General features: G+C 64.8%; 1 protein-coding gene across 1 annotated transcript in view; it reads right to left on the bottom strand.

Moving 5' to 3' along the window:
• Positions 1-15,360, bottom strand: part of AHDC1 (AT-hook DNA binding motif containing 1) — a 53,035-nt gene extending 37,675 nt beyond the window's left edge. The window contains 2 exon segments of the mRNA XM_055800185.1: positions 14,879-15,000; positions 15,289-15,360. The gene's annotated coding sequence lies outside the window, so the exon portion shown is untranslated.
• Between the last annotated feature and the right edge of the window lie 6,085 nt (positions 15,361-21,445).

Genomic DNA, 21,445 nt, shown 5'->3' with positions numbered 1-21,445 from the left:
TTTTTTTTTTGGGTTCCCCAGACGAGGGCTGTCTGCGAGGCATTGCGCTCCACCCCCAGCATCGGAGCAGCCCAAACCGGCTTCCCAGCGACAGCAGAAAGCTTTTAAAATCCCCTACGCGCGGCATGACTCACTCCAGAGCCAGTGCCCAAAACAAGCTCCGACACGGAGAGGAATGGCGAGAGCAGAGATGCTGGGGGCGGGCAGGAGGGGCTGGGGAGGGCCGGGGAGGGGGAAAGGGGGAGACAGAAGGAGGGAGAGAAAAGAGAAGAGGCAGAAATAACAGCATCTGAAACTCTGCCTGCTGGAGGCTAATTGGTTCCGGCACAGCCTGGTTTGTTTGGCAATGTTTCCTCTAATCCTTCAGGCTCCGCGCTCCCAGCCCCAGGGACATGGGGACATCTCGCCGCCCGGTACCGACACCCGGCCAGCGCCTCTGCAGCACTCCTGGCTCCGGTCCCCCCCGCCCGGGATGCAGCGGGGTGATGCTGGGACCCGCTCTGCCCACCCTGGGGTGCCCCTGGGGCCGCACCCCACCGCAGTGACATCCTGGGGACGGTGTCCCCTTGTGCAGCACTGGGTGTGAGGATGCTCGGAGGACCGGGCATGTGATGGCTGAGGTGGCGGAGGGAAGGGACAGGAAGGGAGGGGAAGGGAAGGGGGGGCCCCATGGCCCAGCATGGCCGAGCCAGAGCACTAGCCAAGAGTCGGCAGCTTTGTTCCAGGTGCCGGCTCCCTTTTTTTCATTAGGCTAATGGGATGCGGATGCATTATTCCATTCCACATGCTGCTAATGAACCACTCAGGCCAGTGCATTTGCATTAATGTGCAAAGCACTGGAGGAGGGTGGAGTGGCTGCATCTGGCCAAGGCTGACCTTCCCCGCGCCGCCCAGTCTCCCTGGCACACGGTCCTGCAGCCCCCGAGCCATGCCATCCTCCCGCCGCCCCACCGGACCCTTGATCTCCCCGGGATGGCTCCAACGCACGTTCCAGGACACCTTAACCAGCCCTGAGCAAGCCCCAGCCCGCCCACCCCCAGCTCGCTGTGCCTGCTGACTGTGTTGCCCTCTTGCCTGCACCATGCCTGCTGGCTCCCAGACCCCTCACCACGTGGATCCTGGACGATGCCCCGCTGCCGGCCCCCCCTGCCACACCCCAGCGCTGGCACCCCATAAGCAGAGGGGACCGCAGCATCCCTCCTGCTCACCCCAGAAAGCGATCGCTCCCATGACCCGCAAGGAGACCTGCTCGGTGTGTGTCCCCCTTCCCAGTTATTTTTACTGTGACCGCCCAAAACCACCCCCAAGCTCCCCTCCAGCACCCCAGGGGGCCACCTCCCAGGGTTGTCGTCGGTAGTCCCCCCGTCCCCCCCCCCCCCCCGGTGCTGGCAGGCAGCGCCGGGCACGGGCGTCATTGGAGCCCTTGGATTGTTTGTTACGGCTCCCAACTGCCTCCGTCCCCGGAGAGGTTTCGAAGGCGAGTGACCCACGAACTGGAATGCGCAAAGCCTCCAGCAAACAGAGCCAGCTGCCTGCGCCCCGCGCAGGGGGGGGCGGCAAGGGGAGAGCAGCCGGCCTCACGGCACTGCACGGCATGGCACAGCACGGCACGGCACAGCACGGCATGGCTGTGTGCACGCGGATGCACGGCCCCGACGCGTTCTCCCAAGGTGGGCAGCCGCTCGGCTGGGGCGAGATGAGAGCGGTCCACTGGCCTTGTCATGTCTCCAGCACCGCCGGCCATTGCAACAGGCCCCCAGACCCCCGTGTCCACCTCCCCGCCTCCCTCCCAGCCTGTTTTTTTGGCAACCTCCCGACACGGTGCTGAGCTGCACGGGAGCTGTGCCAGAAGGATGCTTCACCCCTTGCCCAACTGCAAGATGTGCATCCTCGGTGGCCAATGGACCTCTAGGACAGGGAACAGCACAGTGGCAGCGCCAGGCCCCCACCTTGGCCAGTGCCACCATCCCCAGGTGCCCGGAGGGCTCCCAGCTGGTGACTGCAGGAACAGGCATGGCCAAGCCTGTCCTGGGGGGCATGGCGGGGTCTCAGGCAGCTCCGTGCCCAGCGAGTGTGCAAAGCCCCCGCGCCCAAGCGCGTGCACGTGGGTGTCTGGGTTTGTCACAGCCTGGTGAGCAAGTTAATCTCGGGCTCCCTGACACGTGGAATAAAATCGCGATCCCGTAATGGAATTCATTCATCTTCCTGTCCAGGCAAAGAACAAGCCCCCCACCACCCGCCAGGGCTAGGGCTGGGCCAGGGCAAGGCAGCCGGTGGGCCAACACCCAGCTGGGGGTCCTGCTGGCACCCACCCTCCTCCCTGCAATGGGACCCAGCTGGCACGGGAGGGACATTCCTGCGAGCTTCTGCCCAAGGATGTGCAAAACACTGGGTGCTAGCATATGTCCCCTTCCCAGGGGACCTCAGCCACATCCGTGGGGGCAGCTGGGATCACCAATGGGGGTTGAAGCTCCGCAGGATGATCCTGGGTCCCACCGTGCCAGATGGCAGCTACACTGCTCACAAGGGGGGGGAAAGGGAAACTGAGGCAGGCAGTGGCACTGAGGGAAGGGCAGTCCTGGCAACATGAAGAGGACAGGGGAAAATGTCCCTCCATCCCCGTGATGTCCCTTTGTACCCACAGTTCCATTCCTACTGCCAGAGCCTTAACCAGCCCCAGCAGGGAGGACCCACCCTGGGGACCCTGCAGGGGCAGCACCAGCTGGAGCACCCATGGGGGAGCCCAGCACATCCCCAGGGACCGGCTGATGGGACCTGGCCGATGCTACGGGTGTAAGCAACGGAGAAAAACCCTTGCAGGAGCCTGAGCGGGGCAGGAGGCCACGGGGCTGCCAAGCTGCCTGGTGCCTCAGTTTCCCTCTGGCACCCACGGTGAGGCCACCCCCAGGCGGGAAAGCGGCCCCACGGCCAGGGGAGGAGGAGGAGGAGAAGGAGGAGGGCTGCTCCCTCCCGGGCACACAAAGCCCCTTTCATAGGGGCCGAGTTTGGATTTCCTCCGCCAGCCCAGCACCTCGCTGCCTCCTGCCCTGCCAGAAACGCTGCGGTCGGAGCAGGGGGCTGGTGGGTTGGACGCCTGGAGGGGGCACAGGGACCTTTGGGTGGCTTCATCCCTCACCCCGGCCCTTGCCCCGACCATCCCCGTGATCTTCCCCTCCTGTCAGCTTTTAATTATACCCCTAATAAAAGTCGCTTTGCAGGGAAACGGGAGCTTTGTTGCTCAGGAGCTCATCTGCTCCTGCTGCTCCTTCCCTGCTTTAAACCATAATCCTCAGCTGGGGACACTGCAATTAGCCACCATGGAGCCGGGCACCGTGTCACGGAGGATTAGGGCTCCCTTCGGCAGGGAGCTGGGGGACCTGGCCCTAGAGTGGGTCAATGGCTCTGTGTGGGATGGGCTGTCGCCCCCTGCAGCCCCGAGGGAGGGGGATGGGCCTAAGGGCACCCCCCAGCCAGGCAGCCCCCAGCCCACCTTCTCTGGCGTACCCACAGACCTGCACCCCCGCACTGGCGTCAGTGCCACTGGGCTATTTTTGGGGTGCACGGGAGCCACAGGCCCTCAGCTGACCCCCCCGGAGCCCCCTGTGCCGACAGATCCAAGGAGGGCTTCCCAGGGGTTGGGCGGCTTTGCACGATGCGACTACGGGGACAAAAATGGAGCTGGGAGACCAACACGAGCCTCAACGCACGTCCCCACACGCCCGCGCAGCCCCCACACCTTCCCCCAGGGCCCTGTGTCCCTGGGAGGGGAAACGGAGGCACAGGGCACCAGGTGCCCATGACACACACCTCACAGCAGCCCGGGGAGAGATGCGGTGCTGCCACGTCCATGCGCTCCTGGAAGGTTGGTGACAGCCCTCAGCCCTCTCCCCAGGTACGGTGCCCCACTGCAAAATCAGGCAGGGAGCCCCCCACTCAGGCCACAAGCCCCCCCGGTGCTCCCCAGCACTGCGCTCGTGGGCCATCCAGCACCAGTGCGGTGATGGTGATGTGGGACCCCCATGGACGGTGCAAAGGCCATGTCCGTGGCATGGCAAAGGGGGCAGGGAATGTGGCATCACTCAGCCCCCTTCAAGCCCCCGAAAGAAGCCCGTGCATCACTCCCGGGTGCCTGCTTGCCAATCAGCCCCTTCCCGGGGCTGGGAGCTCGTTAGCAGCCGCTCATTAAGAGCCCTCCGGGAGAAGAAAGGTACCCGGGACACCTGCACCTCTGTTTAATGAGCTGCAGCACCGTTAAACGCTGGAGGGGACCTTGGGTGCGGTGGAGCTGCTGGTGGGGAGGGTTGACCCCCACCCTGACCCCCACCCAGATCACGGTGTGGGTCCCCGTGGTGTGGCTGGGGGAAAGGGAGGGACGCGGGGAGTTGAGTCATGGTGACAACTGCAGGCAGTGGCGGTGGCAGGGCTGCGCAGCAGCTGCTGCCAGGAACACCCCAAGCTCCCAGCCAGCCCCGGGGGGCACCCAGCCGCGGCTGCATCCCCCCACCCCTGACACCTGCACCCATGGGTGCTGCAGGGAGAGGGGGATGGTGGCCAGGGCTGGACAGCAGTGCCATGCACTGCACCGGTGCCTGTGCAGAGGCAGGACAGGACCCCGGGTCCTCTCAGGGTGGGGCCCTTCCCACCGTGGGTGCCCCCGAGCTGGGAAGGGGACACGGACGGTTGTCCCCAAGGTCCTTGCCCAGCATCCAGAGCTCCCAGTCTGGCCATTAAAGCACAGCCTCAAGCAGCGCCTAGAGGGGTCCCAGGCAGGTGGGGCGATGCTCCTGCGTGCGCCCTATCACACATGGACGTTCCTATGAACCCACAGCCCAGCACCCAGCCCGGCAGGACGCCTGGGTCCCCAGGCCCAAGCGCCGCAGCCCCCCACCCTCCCACCCACCCCGCGTGGGGCTCTCCCTCGTTAATGTTTACTCGGGTTCGTTAGCGCCGGCGCATCGCCATGGCAACCATGCAAGCTGCGCGCCGCCATCGGCGCCACCACCACGAGGCGGGGACATCCCCGCGCGTGGGGTCACCACGGCCACCCGCCACCGCCACCAACCCACCCTGGGCGCGTGGGGCTGGGGGACAGCATGGGGAGCAAAGGGGTGCGGGGGTACCGGGGTTCGCCTCCTCCCCACTGGGATGGCACGGCTTGGTGTCACCCTGATGGGGTGACAGCACCCGCCGCTCGCCCCCGAAGCACCCGCCGCCAAGCCGGGGTTGCAGGCGTGTGCGTGGCGCTGCCAACACGCCTCGGTGCTGCATTATTTATAAACCGGAGGAGCAGAGGGCTGGGCAGCAGCTGCAGAGCCCTTGCGGGCCACCCTGCCTGGTGTCACGCAGCCACCGAGCCCGCTGCATGGTGGCACCGCAGCCCCAGCAGCCAGGAGGGACAATGGGGACGAGGCTGCCCGTGGGGCTGGCAGAGCCACAGGGTGCCCAGATGCCACCCTGGCGTCCCCTTGGACGTGGCACGCGGCGGGTGCAGCACGCAGGGATGTCTGGTGCGTCCCCGTGTCCCCCACACCAGCGCGGCACCCTGAGCTGCCTCCTGCCACCACACGAGCCCATTGCAGATGGGTTTGGGGATGGCACCAAAGGGGTGCCCCCACCCAAGACCCAGCCAGCCTACCCCCGCGGCACACAGCAAAGTCGCAGCTGTACCACAGCACCGTTCACCCAAGAGCAGGATGCGGCACCGGTGTTTTCTCACACCGCCGGGCTCCGTTTGCTACAGCAAACAGGTTTTCCTTAAGCTTTGCAGAATCCTCCCTGCCTCCTCCCTCCCTACGAGTCCCACCTCCGGGCTGGGGAAGGGGCGCGGGGGGGGGGAAGGCTGAGATGGGGCTTTTAATTTTTCATTATTAATTTCCCATCGACGCTGAGAGGCACCGGGGCTCGCTCAGCCGCCCCCAGCATCGCCCCCCCGCGCTCCCCGCGCGCTCTCCTGGAGCTCTGCACCGGCTGAAGCCGAGCCAGGCTGCCGATAGGATTAATTCTGCATGACTGCCCATCTCCGCGGGGGGATCTAAGACCCTCAGGCCTGCAGCAATCTTTAAAATTCCTCCAGCCCAACTTAATTCCCTCTTCCTGCAGAGCTGGCGCATCTGCTGCAGTCAGGCACAGAGAGAGAGGGAGACGGAGCGAGAGGGGGGGACGCCGGCACCCAGGACCACCACCAGCTCTGGCGCCAGGCGTTGGCTCTGTGATGGTGGTCGCGGTACTGCATTGTCACCATGGGGTCACCCAAAGCCACGCTGGTCACCCATCCTGGCCCCGCGGGTGCTGGCACAAGGAGAGGGTTTGCACTGGGGATGGGGGAAACTGAGTCACGCTGGGGAGGGTGGCCAGATGCAGCCCCCTGCGCCACAGCCCCGGCACGGTGTCACTGCCCCCCGCCCCCGGCTGGGACTCCCCAGACCAGGAGGCTGACTTAAAACCAGGCTTTTTCAAACACCTACGGGCTCTGCCTCTCCGAGGGGGGCTTGTTGAGCCCCTCCAGCCCCCGGCCCTCCGCAGCCTGAGTGGACAGACCCCCACATTCAACATTGTCCAAGGGCACTCAGGGTCTGGCATCCCTGGATTTTGGGATGGCTCATGGAAATGCAGCAGCTGCTTGGGAAACAGCCCCGCACCCCCTCGCACAGCCTGGGGGCAGAGCCCCCCCCAGCCCTTCTCCCAGAGAACAAGGACCCCAGCGTCACCCTGTGGGCTGCGCACACCCAGAGCCGGCACTGTGGGACCCCCTGCCCACATGAGCCGCCACCAACCAGCCGCAGGTCGAGGAGGCCGGCCAAGCCGGGGGTGCTCCCCCCCCCCAAACCCCCCACCATGCACCGCGGCAGCCTGGGGACAGTGGCATGTCCCACGCTTTGAAGGCTCAGCCACCACCACGCCGAGGCTGGCAGCCGGCAGGCAGAGCTAACCTTCAGGGGGGCGGTGGGGTGAGGCAGCGGGGGGGACAGATGCAGCCACCATCGTCCAAGCAACCCCTGCCTGCACCCACCGGCCGGCAGCACGGCCACCCACCCGAGGTGTCAGCAGCAGCCGGATCCAGGAGAGCCATCCCTCGTCCTTCTTGCCTGCAACTTGCCCGGCTCGCCAGGCAGCCGGGAGGAAGGCGAGGAGTGCAGCCCAGCCCAGCTGCTGGCGGAGCTGCGGATACATGCATTTAAATCACTTATATCTTTACTTTCTCCTGCGCTGGCTGTGAGATGGGCTTTTTTTGCATGCGTAATTAGGGGGTGGAACAGATGGCGGAGGGTTCGTTTAAAGTAATGCATCCATTAAAATAACCTTCACTGTCGGGGACTGCGCTCCGACAGGGGCCTGTTTCACCGGGGGCGGGGGGGGGGGGGGCTTTGTTCTGCAAGGAGGGGGGTGTTGGACTTTGAGAAGGCGGCCGGGGGCCGGAGCGCATACTCCCTCTGGGATGCATCATCCTGGATGGCAGGACGAAGGGGTGAAGCTGGTCCCGATACACTGGACCTGTATTGCTCCAGATGGATTGGGCATGTGAGCTAGGGCCAAACTGGGACCAAACTGGGGTTGAACCGGTCCTCTCCCGGGCTCAGTTTCCATAGCAATAGGATGGCAGCGAGATGGCAGGGACGCAAAAGCTCAGGCTGGGGAGGATGCCACGGGGCGGGCACGGTCCCCGCAATCCCTGCGAGGGGCAGCTCCAGCTGGGGGTACCCACGGCTGGAGCTGCCCCTTGCAGGGACCGCGGGGACCGTGCCTGCCTCTGTCCCCCACCCACCCTAGAAACCCAAAATAGGCTGGAGGAGGACATTTCGTCTTGCCACGCAGCACCAGCCGCCTCTCCTGTTTCAAACCCTGGGTTCCCGGGAGAGGCAGGAGGGCTTTGTTCAGGCACCGAGGAGTGGAGGCCAGAGAAAGCAGGAGTGCCCTGCCAGCTCTTGTGTTTCACTCCCAAGGAATGCCGGGGAGGGGAGGGGAACACTGTTTCCCCCCCCTCCCTGCCCCAACAGGCGCCCGGCCTGGCTGCAGGGTGCGGAGGCAAAGAGGATGAGGAGGGGAGTATGCAGGGATGAAGGATGGGGAGGCGGGCATCGCGCGGATGCCGTGGTACCACCACGTGCGGCCGGGGCTGGCGGCGGGTGGGCTGGGGGACACACACACACACATATGATGACACACACCCGGGGTGGCACAGCAATGCTGAGCACGGCACTGGCTCGGTCGGAGCAAAGCAAATAATCCAGAGCAAGAGCTGCTGAGCAAATATTACACCCCTGGCTTGGAGGAGACGAGGAGCCCCCAGGGTACCCTCTAAATTTGGGGGCTCCAGAGAGGCAGCTGCTGGGGAAGGGGCTGGAAAGGGCGAGGGCAGCAGTGAAGCCAAAGCCACCCATGCGTGTTCAAACATTTAGTGTGCACTTGCTAAGGTGCTTCTGCTGCCTTCAGGGCATCCCTGCGTTTGAAGCACCAGAGAGGTGGGAACTGGGGGGGGGGGGGGGGGGGGGGGGGGGGGGGGGGGGGGGATGGGGAACAAATGCCAGGGCTGCACTGGAGGCAGGGGGTGTCTCTCTTTTCAGCTGGGCGGGGGGGGGGGGGGCAAGGCTGGCTCCCAGCTACAGCACAGGGAGCCCAGGGAGGGGTGGGACAAGCTCAGCTTCGCCCCAAGTCGTGCAGAGGCTGGCCCCTGCCTCACCACCCCCCTCCCCAGCCACAGCCCCGAGACCCCACAGGGCTGTGTGTCTCTCCCTCCTCCTCCTGTTCCTCCTGTTCCTCCAGCCCCTACGTGCCTCGCTGCTCCCCTGCACTCCAGCTCGTCGGCACCCTGGGGTGTCCCCAAGCTCCAGCATGGCCCAGGGGACAGCTGGTGGCTGCGGCAACGCAGCGGCTGATGCCAACAGCGGGATGGGGCCACGGCTCTTGCCAACGCCTCCGTGCCCGACGCTGGGGGCAGAAAGCGAGATGCTGACAGCAGCGGCGGTGCCAAGGGTGGCGATGGCAGGCGCTGGGGGTGAGGGACCAAGGGGACATGCGGTGAAATAGCGGCGGTGCGCTGGGGGCTGCCAGAGAGAAGCCAACAACCAAGAGAGGAACACAGCAGGACCCGGATTGCGGGGTGATAGGGGTCCTTGGGCCAGCAAGGGGAGAAGCCCCTTCATTTCGCCCTCCCCAGCCCCGTGCACGCGTCGAGGAGGAGCCCCTACGCCTGCCAGCCGAGGGACACCGGGCTTTGCCCTGCCACCACTCACACAGCCCCTTCCCCACGCCATCCTCTGGCCACTGAGCCCCCGCTCTGCCGCCCCCACCCTCCCACCCTCCCCGCTCGCTGATCCCCAACTCCCCCGGCTCACCTGCCATCACCCCCCACCCCGCCCCTTCGTCTCCCCCGGCGTTTTGGCCTGTCCCTTTGGCGCACCCCAAACACCACCAGCTCTTCCCACTCCCCAACCAGCAATCTGCTGGGAAAACCGGTCCCAAAAACCCTTCCCCGCATCCGCGCCAGCTCTGCAGGTCTGGGGGGGCCGCGGGCTGGCCCCCCGCTCGCCAAGAACAATAGCGCCTTGTTCCAGCCCAGCTCGGTCCTCTCCTGCCGGGCTGCAAACACCTCCCTGGGCAATGCGCTGGCCACTCTCACCTCTACGTCTCTCTCGCTGTTTCCCAGTTCCCTCCTGACAAATCCCCGTTCCCGATCGCTTCTCCTCCCCGCGGGTCCATATTAAGCTACATTCTCCTTTCAGCTGGGTGGAAAACAGCAGTAATAACCATGTGGAGAGAGCCGTGCCCCCCACCTCCACTTCCCTCCCACTTTGGGGTTCAAATTTCATTTCAGCAAAAAAGCTTCCCCCGCCTCCAATTTCTTCCCCCAAACCGAGTCGCTGTCGTCTCGTCTGATCTCGGCAGGGGCCGTATGGATGCTCAGCTCCTCTGGTTCAGGATCTGCTGCCAATCTGGACCTCGCAAACTGGTTCTCACACAGCTCCCGCCTAGCACCTCCCTCTCGGCATTTATTGTCCCTCCTCAGCCACCCAGCCCCAGCTTGCTCCCCTGCCACCCCTGCTCCCCTGTCACCCCTGCTGCCCTGTCACCCTGCCGCCCTGCTCCCCGGTCACCCTGCTCCCTACCACCCTGCTGCCCTATCACTCTGCTCCCTGCCACCCTGTTTCCCCATCACCCTGCTCCCCTGCCACCCTGCTCCCCCATACCACCCACCCAGCGATGCACAAGGTGCTGCGCTCCCCTCCTGCCCCTGCTTCGGCTCAGGCGCACCCATCCCAAACCGAGCCACTGAGTTCACCAGGAAAAATTCATTCCCAGCAAATTCCCAGGGGACCCGCAGCCGGCGGGGAGCAGAGCAGCCCTGTTGCCTCCAGCTGAGCAGCCTCCCTCTTTCCCGCAGCTGAAGAGCTCATCTCCCTCGCCCAAGGCGCTCCGTCCTCCTCCAGATATTTTAGGCCCAGGTTTTGCGAGGAATGTACAGGCGCCGAGCCCAAGCCGATGCGCTGAAGTCAGCAGGAGGCAAAGAGTGTGCGTGGGGCTCGGGGCCCCGGGGGCGGCAGCAGTGGCGGCACAGGGATGGGATGGGATGGGATGGGATGGGATGGGATGGGATGGGATGGGATGGGATGGGATGGGATGGGATGGGATGCTGCTCCCTCCGCCTGGAGCTCGTTTAGCGGCGGGAAGGGCAGAGGTTGGAGCTGGCGGATGCCAGAACTGCTTTGCTCTCCCTCTGAGAGGATCAATAGCACATTTCGCCGCTCCCCTGTCTCCCCGCATCACGCCAGGCCCAGGCTGCATCAGTGCTCACCCCGCCTGCACGCCTGCGCGGGGTGGGCTTTGGCATGGGGAGGGGGGTCCCTGCCACTGTTTGTCCCTGTTCCCATCACCGAGAAGGGGAAGGAGGTGTTTTCACCACGGTGGCGTGTCCCCTGCCAGCACCTGCCCAGACCCACCTTCACCCCCCGGCTCTGCGCGCCAGCGCCATCCATCCCTGCGCACCAACCTCTGCTGCACAGTGCCGACACCTCCCGCTAACACCCCCTCCCGCTTGTCCGCACCCTGCTGACCCCCTGCACCCCCGGCCACCGCAGCCCCCCCTGCACCGTGGCAGCTCATCACACCTCCCAGCCCAGCTCAGCATCCCCGGGGGGGCTTTGCCCTGCCGCAGAGGGAGTCCCTGGCGTGGCGGCGCGCACCCGCCCCTTGTCACGGCCCCGCTGGCATGCAGGCATCCTACATGCTCCAACAGGTGAGCCCCCGGGGCAGCGTTCCTGCCTGGGCTGGGAACTGTCCCCACCGGGCAGCCAGTTTGCAGGCATGTTCCTTCCCAGCACGTGTAAAATGTTTTTTTTATCCAGCCTCCCTCGGCCGGCAAAAGGGGGGAGCCGACAGATTTTAATGAGCTCCCCGGAGGCATCGTTCTGCACCCCCCTCCCTTCCCGCCTCTTCCCGCGCCCAGGAACCGATGCTCTGAAACACAACCCTCGGTGGCAAGCCTGGAAAAAAACCACAGGGCACATTTCTCCCCCCCCCCCCTCCCTCCTTTCCCTCCTCGCCTCCCCCAGCTTTTTGCTCTCCTGCCGATGCCAAAGACCCAGCCGGGCTCTTGTGCTTTCACTCGCAGCTGCAGCTGCCGATTTTCGCTGTAAGCCCTTGTGCCTAGAAGGCCCAGAGCGAGGGATTCTGGGACGCGGTGATTGAAGACAGCACCAGCGCGGAGACCATTGCTCAGACTTTCCCTGTCTGTCGCCCCAACACTCAACCCACAGAGAGGGAGGGGAAAAAAAAAAAAAAAAAAAAGGAAAGAAAGGGGAAAAAAAAAAAAGATGGAGAGAAGAAAAAATAAAAACGGACTGGCGCTCGCCCCTTCCCACCCACGCAGAGCGGCACGCTGCACTGTGCTGCCACAGAGCACCCCAGCCTTCACCTGGGTCAGCCAGCCCACAGGGCCAGGGTGAGCTCCCCAGCACCGCAACACCCCCCTGAGCTCCTGGTTGCTTTGCTTTGCCACGTCAAATCCCACTGGGCACGCGCTGGATCCCTCGCACCCTGCAGCCCACCAGACATCACCTTAAAAACTCATGGCGGGCACCGTAGCAGCACCCCATTTGTGTCCCCCTCTCTGTTATTTCAAAAGGAAAATAATAACGCAGCTTTTGAGCCACCGTTTGCAGCACGGAATAAATACTGGGGCGCGGGTGTGAGGGGAGGCGACGCCACGCACGATGCCGGGTCCTCACGCAAAGCTGAAATGCTCACCCGTGGCCGTGGGACCACCAGGACGCAGCCCGGAGCCAACCAAACACCCCTGGGCACATGTCATCACGTCCCCTCCACATGCAAAAGCCCCCGAGGGAGGGGGGTCCCCAGCACCCTGGGTGTCCAGGCATGGCGAGGGAAGGTCTCACAGTACCAAATACTTGCCCTCCAGCACACACACTGGGCCAAGCATCGCTCAGTGTGTGCCCTGAGGCAGAGCAGGAGCAACTCCAGCCTGGACAGATGGACGGACACACAGTGAGGAGTGGGGGAACCAGGCTGCGAACCCGCAGAGCCCCGTGCTGGGGAGAAGAGGGGGCCTGGCGAGCATCCCCTGGCCAGCTGAGCCCTCGCGCCCCAAGAACCGCCCCCGGCATCGCCAGCTCCCTGAGGACCACAGCCAGCCCGCGCGGCACACCCCAGCCCTGAAGTTTGGCGGGCGGTGGGGCTGGGGAGGGGATGGTGGAGGGGGGGGACAGGGACATCTGCGACGCATTCAGGGGCCATCCCGCATCCGGGCAGCCCGGCCACAGCCCAGCATCCAGCCAGCCGGCCCCGGGGGGGAGCCCTGCCCTATGGCCAGGCAAAAATCCCCCCCCCAGTCTCTCCTGCTCCCCCCACCACGCTCCCGTTAACGAGCCCGGAAGAAGGAAACAGCCCTCCCCACCACTGCCCTGTTTACCAAGAGCTGGTTCCAAGCACTCGGGAGAATAGCAGGAGCATTTCAAGGCCCCTGTTTCCACTCGGCTGACACACACTATTTATAGAAGCCCACAATTCTCCCAGAGCTTTCCTCGGGATCTCAGCAGAAATAGCCTGCCCCAGGTCTCTGCTGCCTCCTCTAAGGAGGCCAGGGCAGCGCTGGCCCCCCCAGGCTTCCCGTAACCTTCCACGGGTTTCCATCGCTTCTCCTCTACCGGCCGCCCCATTCCCGCCGTGTCCTTGGCTACCCCATCCCCATCCCGGTGCCAACCCCTCGCCTCTCCCCCCGCCACCAAAACCCCGGCCACCTCCACCTCCTGCCCGCTCGTGTCCCGGCGGGCGCACGGTGGCTCTGGCTGGCGGCGGCTGCTGCACACCGGACGGCAGAGGGAGGGAACCACACTGTGGTTGATGGGGTGCAGAGGGGTGCGGGGGGGGGGGGGGGGGGGGGAAGGCCAGCAGCTGGGCGAAAGCCACCTCCTGCCTGACTGCATCGGAGCGCGGCAGAGCCCCGGGGGACTCGCACCGGGGATGGAGTTGGCCTATTCAGGTTACAGAGACATGGCAGAGCGGAATTTGGCGCCATGCCATCCCTTCTCCAGCCCACCCCCCCACCCCGCCCCCCCTCGCTCTCCTCTTCCCCCCCCTCCCACCACCACCACCACCCTCCCCTGCAAATTCCTCAGCCCAGCAGGAGCAGCCAGTGTAAGGGGACACCTGGGGGGGCAAGGAAAGGGCGATGGGGGGGGGGAGGCCTGGGGGGGGCCCCCAATATGGACCACGCGCCCCCAGCGCCCGACAGCGCCTGGGTCAAAAGCGAGCGGGCAGGATCCGTGCCTGTCGCCCTGGGGGTTCGCTTCTGCTCTCTGTCACGCCAGGATAAATCTGGAGCGACTCCACCGTGGCACACAATGAGCTCAGCCCGCGGCTTTTGGGGGCTCTTCTGGCAGCCACGGGCCGAGGGGCTGGACACACGAGGCCACCTGGTCGCAGCTGGGGCCATGTCCCCCTGCCAGCACATAAACAAGTGGGGGGACCCAGGTGTCTCCACCTGCCCTGGCCTTGGGGACACCAAACACATCCCCAGGGTGGGGAGAGGGTCTGGCGTTAGCGTGACCCCCATGGGGTGATGGCACCCCCTGCCAAAGCCACTGGTCCCCTGGGGTCCCCATTGCTGTGCAAGCACCGAGGGGCCGCGCCAGATCGCGGAGCGGGGGGGGGGGGGGGGGGGGGGGGGGATTTAAATCAGCTGATCGATAAAAACAAATCAGAGGGGGGATGACAGGCACCGAAGTGACAACCGCTCACCGAGCCCCGCACCGCGGACCACACAACTTCGCCGGCGGGATTGGGGTGAGCCCCCCGCCTCACCCCACGCACCACCACCGACCCCCGCCCCGGGGCAGCCCCCCCGCGGGCCCCGCCCGCCGCTCCAGGGGGCCGGGCTGCCAGGGAAAGGGGTTGGGATGCTGTGCCCCGGGGGGCCCCCCCCGTCCCCCGGGAAGCCCGGCTAACCCCAAACGTCGGTGAGACGCGCGGCTCCGGCGGCGGCCTGCCTTCTAGCGGAGAGAGCCCGCTCTGACAGCTGTCACTCAGCGCTCGCAGCCGGGGGGGGGGGGGGCAGGCGGGGGGCGGGGGGGGCGGCCAGGGGGAGGCGGCCGAACTCGTGGAGATCGCAGCCCCCCCCCAGTCGGGGGGCTCGACCCGGCCCCCCCCCCCCCGCCCGCCCCTCCCCGCCCCAAGTGCCATTAAACTCCTGCAATTTGGCACCAACTCGCCGCGCAACTTCAGCGGAGGGGACGGCGGGGGACACGCCACCGCCTCCCCCCCCTTCCGCTCTGCCCGAAGGGGGTGTCCCGTGTGTCCTCCCCCCCCAAAACCTTTCCCCTCCCGCCTCCCAGCCCCACACAAAGGCGGGGGGTCCCCCGGTACTCACCCGCCGGCTGCTGCGCTCCGAGCCCCTCGGAGCCCGCCCGCTTGGGGAGGCTCCTGCCGTCCGGCGGGGCTGCCTCCTGACCGGCCGCGGGGGTCCCCGGAGCCCTCGGCACCGCTCGCCACCTTCAACGAGAGCATTTCCAGCGCCTCCTGCTCACATTCTCCCCAGGCAACTCCGCTCCTGCCAGCCCGCCCCCTCCTCCGTCCCCTGCCTGCTCTTTCCTCTCCGCTTTCCTCCTTCCCTCTCCCCCACCTCCACCCCTCTATTTTATTTTTTTCCCGGGCTTTTCTCTCCCCGCTACCGCTTCGCTTTTTTTTTTTTTTTCCTCCTTTTTTCTCCTCTTTTTTGCCCCCCCCTTCGCCTCTCACACACACAAAAGGCAGCGGAGCGGGAGGCGGAGGGGAACCGACCTCCCCTCTGCGCCTCCGCCGCTCGCCGCCTGCGGAAAGCAAAGAAAGACACAGCGCAGCAGAGCCCTGGCTTGCCGCTGCCTCCCCCCTTCCTCCTCCTCCTCCTCCTCCTCCTCCCTCCTCCTCCTCCTCCTCCTCCTCCTCCTCCTCCTCCACCTCCTCCCTCGCTCTTGCCTTCTGCCGCTCCCGGCTTTGTGGGGGCTGGGATAAGAGGGGGGGAGCGGAGCCGGCGGCGAGGCGCGCCCTGCCCCCTCTCTCCTCTCCGTGCGCGGCGGGGACCGCGGCTCCGCTTCGCTCCGCTGTCAGCGGCACGGCCAGCATCCGGCACCCCGGGGAGCCGTGCAGCACCGCCGGCTCCTTCCTTTCCTTCTCCCCCCCCCCCCCCCCTCCGCCCCTCTTTCTCCTCCCCGTCGCTGCGAAGCGCGCAGGGAGGGGCGCAAACGGGCGCGCCTCCGTTGCGCGCTGCTTGGGGAGGGGGATACTTATGGGGGGGCACCCCGGCGGGTGGGGGGGACAAACCACGGTGGTTTGCCCCCCCCCCCCACCCCCGGGATGCCCGCCCCCCCCCCCCCCCCCCGAGGTCCCAGTGGGATGCGCGGGGCATTGCTGCCCTCTCCCGGGTTGCACCCGCACTGCGCACCCCCCTCCCTGAGGATGCAGGCTTGAGGGGGGACACACTCACAGCCCCTGCGGCCCCCCTGCCACAATCTGGGGTGCGCACCTGAACATCATCACCCTCTCCAGCTCAGCACCCCTGCGCCCTCACGCACCCCTAAGGAGCGCCCCCCCCCATGTCCCCCCCCCCCTTTTTTTTTCCCCCTCCACTTTTTTTTTTTTAAGCAAAAAAACCTGGAGACCTGGAAACTTCCTCGCTGTTTGATATCATCCTACTCCTCCACTTTCTTGGGGGTACAGCACTGCATCCCCTCTCGGCCAGGTCCCAAAGGGGATGCCAGGAGGGCAGGTGGTGACCAAGGCCCCCTTGGGACAGTGGTGGCAGAGCAGGGAGAAGCCCCCCAGCCCCCTGAGCACCCCGTGACCTTCCTCCACGGAGCATCCCCCTAGCACCTTCCCTCCAAGTCTCCGCCGATGTTAATGTTCCCAGAGCTGGGTAGATACAATATAATTAAAGTAGATAATACTACTGATGTTTGTTATGACATTGTGTTTTTGTGAGTGACGAGTGAAGGGTTAACTCCAGGGAATTGGGAATATTGCTTGGCTGCTAATAACACGTGAGTCATCGATGAAATAACACATGGGTGCAGGGAGAGACACAGCACCTGGCTTTACAGCAGCCCTCCGCCTCGTCTGCGTGGTGCAGGTTGGGGTTTGGTGTGTGTTTTGGGATCAACAGGCAGCAAGGAGTGAAGCTGTGCTCAGGATACGCACTGGGAACCCCAGCTTCACAGCCAGACTGGGATGAACTGGTGAGCTGGGGTCAAGCTGATAGCTATCTTCCAGCAGGGACCTATTGAACCTGAAAAGCTGGCAGCTCTGTCCCTAGAGTTCCGTGCACCCCAGCGGGATCGGTGGGGATGGATCAGGGGCTGGCTGGACTTTGCACACCCCGGATGAGGATGGGGACCGGTCTGCATTGCTCCTGGAAGCGGTGCGGAGAGGAGGCCTGGGCTTCAGCCCGGTCAGCAGAGGAATCTGCACACGCAGACAGGATCGCTGCAATTGCTGGTGGCTGAGTGAGCAACTTTGCAGGCTTCCTCGTCCCCTCGCCCTGAATGTTCAGCTTTGAATTTTCTTGCTATTTTTAGGGACGGTTCAAAAAACGAGGAGGATCCCTCCCTTCTTGCCTTGCAGGGCTTTGCGCCCTATGAATATTGCAAAGCTGTGTATTGCTGTACCTGTGTGTGCACCAGGGAGCGGGACGGAGGGATGGGTCAGCTGTCTTGCATGGGCAGGGAGAGAAGGAGGTCGTACAAAAAACATTACATTGCAAGCAGAACGGGTTAGAATGTAAAAGATTTATTAATTTAATCCAAAGCATTAAAAGGTCATGTATTAATCAAAGAGATGCTTAAAACTGTCAAAGTCCTTTGTCAGGTTTGAAGTGCATCTCTATAGTTATCATAAAATATATATATCAGTCTGGCATGGAGCCCTCGGCAGGGCTGGCAGCGGGGATGAGGAGCAAAGCGAAGAGGCACTTTGCAGTGAGGTCCTTGCAAAGAGGCACCCACACCCCAGCCCTGCCAGGCTCCCATGGGACCCCCACGCCGAGCTGGGTGCCCTGTGTCACCCCAAGGCCCCAGGACAAACCCAGTCCCCTCTCAAGTCAGGCTTGTGCCCCACAGCTGTCCCCAGCTCAGCTGCACGGGGTGGGTTGGGGTGGAAACGGGGAGATGGATGCGATGGGTTTGGGAGTGGGGTCCTCCCCCGCACCCCCCGTCTGGTGCCTCGGTGGCATCCAGCCGTGGCAGGGGGGCATTGGCGCGGGGTGAGCCGTGCCCCTGCCACCCGTGTCACAACTCCGCGGGTGCTCAGCCCCCTCCGCTCTCTCTTTTTCCCTGGGGAGATGGGTGGTGGAGGCGGGTCCCCAGGGCCACCCGGGGTCACCCGGGCACCCTGTCCCCGCTCCCAGCCAAGTGCTGTGTCAGCAGCGTTGGCGTGGACTTACGCTACCATCTAGTGGCTGCTTTGCCGAGCCGGGGCCACCGCTGTCCCCAGCCCTCAGCCCGTGTCCCCCGCACCCTGCGGGCAGCTGACCCGGAGAGTCCAGCCCCCCCCCTCCGCAAACCCGGGGGGGAAGGTGCTGCTCGCCAGCACCCTTGCCAGGATCAGGCCAGCGGGTGACCTGCCTGGTTTGTCCCCCCGAAAGCTCGGGTTGGCTTGGCTGGGGGGGGTGGTGGGCAGTGGGCACCCTGAAAGCCACCGGCTCCCTGGGTGGGAGCAGAGGGCTGGGAGGCAGCGGGGTGCAGTGCGGTGCTGAGGGGGAGAGCTGGGGTGCACGGGCACAGGGCGGCGAGGAGGACAGTGAAGGGTGTTTGATGCATTGCTGGGATGCAGGAGCTGCCTTTGTGGAGAGCATGGTCCAGAGACCCCAGCTGGGTTTGGGGTGTCTGCAGAGGATTGGGGCCAGCCAGATTTTACCTTGACAAATGTAACTGCGGCAGAAAAGACCTATCCATCCCCAAATTCCAGCCCCGTGCTTCCCCACAGCAGCAGCAAAACCATCCCAGATTTCTCCCCAAAGCAACCGTTTTCTGAGCAGCCCCGAGCAGCCCCTGTGCCCCGGGCAGATCAAGGTTCCTGCTGTGCCTCCTCCCCATCTGCGAGTGTCTGCGTGACCCGACTGTCCCCACGCCTTGCTTCGCCCGAGAAACCTCTGTCACCACATCCTGCTGCTCCCCCATTGCTGTCACAGATGCTGCTGTGGCCAGTACGTGGCTCTCCAAATATCAGTTGTTTTTCCATGGAAGAAGGTGTCCCCCTCCCAGTGACTCGTGCTGAGCTGCTGGGTGACTGCCGATAAATCCCTCTTTGCCTCAGTTTCCCCTTTGGGGACACAGTCCCTGCAGGCCTGGACCAGCAGTTCCAAGCCTGGTCAAGCCTAAAACCACATTTTTGGCCACTTTCCACTGTTGTCTGGCCACTGCTGCCGCTGGGCGCGCGGCTCCGATCCACGACCCAGGAGCTCTGCAGGCTCCACCGGTCCCTGGGGAGCTTGGGCCAGAGGGGACAGGGACAGACCCCCGGGCTTGTTTTGGGTGGGATGGCTCCTTCCCGGTCACAAGGGAGACATGGCTCCCAACAGCAGCTCTGGGAAAGAGGACCCCCGGGGAGGGTGGCAGCGCGGCGGCTCCCTCATGCCAGGGTCTGCAGCGCCGGCCATCTGCAGTGGTCTCACACCTGCGCCCACCGCGCGCTTGGCACCGGGTGGGCAATGTTCTCTCCAGAACCTCCCGCCCGCGAGCTGCCGCCGCGCCTCGTGTGGACCGAGGCTGGCACAGGCGGGCAGAGCAGCCAGCCGGAGCGGGACCGCGTGGGCTGGCAGGCACGGGCAGGGTTTGCAGGCAGGAGCAGGGAGGGCAGGTCTGGGCATGATGGGGATGGGGGTCCTGAAGAGCAGCAGGGGGACCTGATGCTGCAGCCTCCTGCTGGATTCGGCCCTCAGCTGCAGGCAGGGTGAGGGCAGGGAGGTGGTGCTGAGCTGCTTTTGCCTCCTCTCCAGAAGATGCTGCAGCCAGGGCTTGGCTCTGCAGCACTGCCTGTGATGCTGCAGGGACTGGCCAGCTGGGAGGGGAAGGGGCCAGAGCCCCCGGGTCTGGATGATGAGCTTTGCCCTCCCCCAGCACCCACAGCCGTGTTCCCTTCAAGCACCCAACCCAAGCTCTGCAGCAAAAATGAACCCCTGCAGCAGCTTTAGGGGGGGGGTCCCCATCTGCAGGGTTCATATTTTGCTGCAGAGCTTGGGTTGGGTGCTCTGAAGGGAACACGGCCTGTGGGTGCTGGGGAGGGCCAAAGCTCATCATCCAGACCGGGGCTCTGGCGGGGTTGACCCCAGAAGCGGGCAGGCGGCCGTGCCCCCCCAGCAGCAATCCCTCCCTCCCCCCATCCCTGGTCGATGCAACCCAGCATTCGCATAAAATCAATGCCCCCTCCCCCTGCTCAGGCTGCAGCCACCCCAGGGCGAAACACTTTAACCCCTTCGCCCCTGCCTCGGGGCACCCATGGGGGGAGAGGGGGAAAGGACAGGAGGACGGAGGCCAGGATGAGGGTCCCTGCCTTCAGCCCCTTCACACCGGTCCCTGCAATCCTGGGCCCCGCTCTCTGTCCTCGAGAGCTTTCACGCTCACGACACTGAAGGTGAGAACTGGGGACAGACTGCAGTGACATGACCGTGGTCCTGCAGGGATTGTGGCAGCCCGACAGCATGTAAAAGCACATGGCCAGATCCGTGCGGGCCCCCGGGACACGGCACGGTCAGCACAAACCCTCTGGCTCAACCCTGCCCCACTGCTGCCACCGGCACTGCTGGGGATGGGGGTCCTCAGCTGGGGACACGAGGGGGGGTGGCATCGTTTCCCATCGGGAGGGCAGGATTTGGCCCAAGCTGCAGGAAGGTGAAAGCGGAGCATGAGGAGGGCAGTGGTGGGGAGTCCCCATCGCCACCCTGCCCCCTCCACACCAGGCCAGGTCCCAGATTTGGTTTTATTCCTTTTTAAGTGAATTTTGCGCTGGAGGGAATTGCCCACGTTGGCAGCCAGCAGAGCACAAGGGTCTGATCCTGCTCACTGCTGCCCAGGTGTCACCTTGCTGGGCAGCCGGAGCGTGGTGGGATCAGCCCCTCCGCGTGCCCAAGCAGGCAGGAACAGGGATCAAGTCAGGGTTGGCACAGCCAGGGCTCAGCACACCAGGGTCCATCCGGCAGTGCCCATCAGCCCATCGCATCCTGGATGGAGGGGCTGCCTGTGGACATGGCGAGGGTGATGGTGAGCCTTCCTCCCCACCGGTGCCCAGCTGCTCCCTCCTCCCACCCGGCTCTGCTTTCCAGCCTTCTTCTCTCCACAGGTGCCCGCCACGGCCGTGCAGCCGCATCCATCTCCTTCCCAAGCCAGCGCCCAGCAGCTGCTGCCTGGCCCCCCCACCTCGGCCAGGGCGCACAAGGTCGGGGTCCCCATAGCCCCCTCCGAGCCAGCCCTGCTCTACGAAACCTCCAGTTGCAATTAAGTGGGAGACTTTAATTACCAGGGCTGAGCTGCGGATGGATCCTGCCCAGCACTGGTGCTAGGGGGCACAGGGGGGGACCCCAACCCTGCAGTGCTGTGCCCGGCTCAGGGAGCAGGCTTGAACCGGGGTGCTCCCCCCAGCTGGAGGGCCCTGCCACCCACATGGGGCTGGGGAGGTACAGCATGTGTGTCCCCGTGGGCCTGGGGACAAGGGACACATTGCGTGGGTGAGATGTGTGCACCCTACACAAAGGGAGAGCTGTTTTGGGGTGCTGGGCATGTGTCAGAGCCTGTGTGCACTGAATATTAGAGGTGTGTGTGTGTGTGCACACGCGTGCACGGAGCAGGGCTGCACTGAATGCACGCGTGTGCACACCCAGGCCAGGCGGCGTGCATGTGAACACGTGTGCACTGAACACATGGGTGTGCACGTGTGTGCACGCCAAGCACGGGGGTGATACAAAGCGGGGGGC

The sequence above is a fragment of the Falco peregrinus genome, chromosome 3 (genome assembly GCF_023634155.1).
Source record: "Falco peregrinus isolate bFalPer1 chromosome 3, bFalPer1.pri, whole genome shotgun sequence".
Lineage (NCBI taxonomy): Eukaryota > Metazoa > Chordata > Aves > Falconiformes > Falconidae > Falco > Falco peregrinus.
Note: the sequence above shows the minus strand (reverse complement) of the source record. Positions and strands in the feature narration are given on the sequence as shown.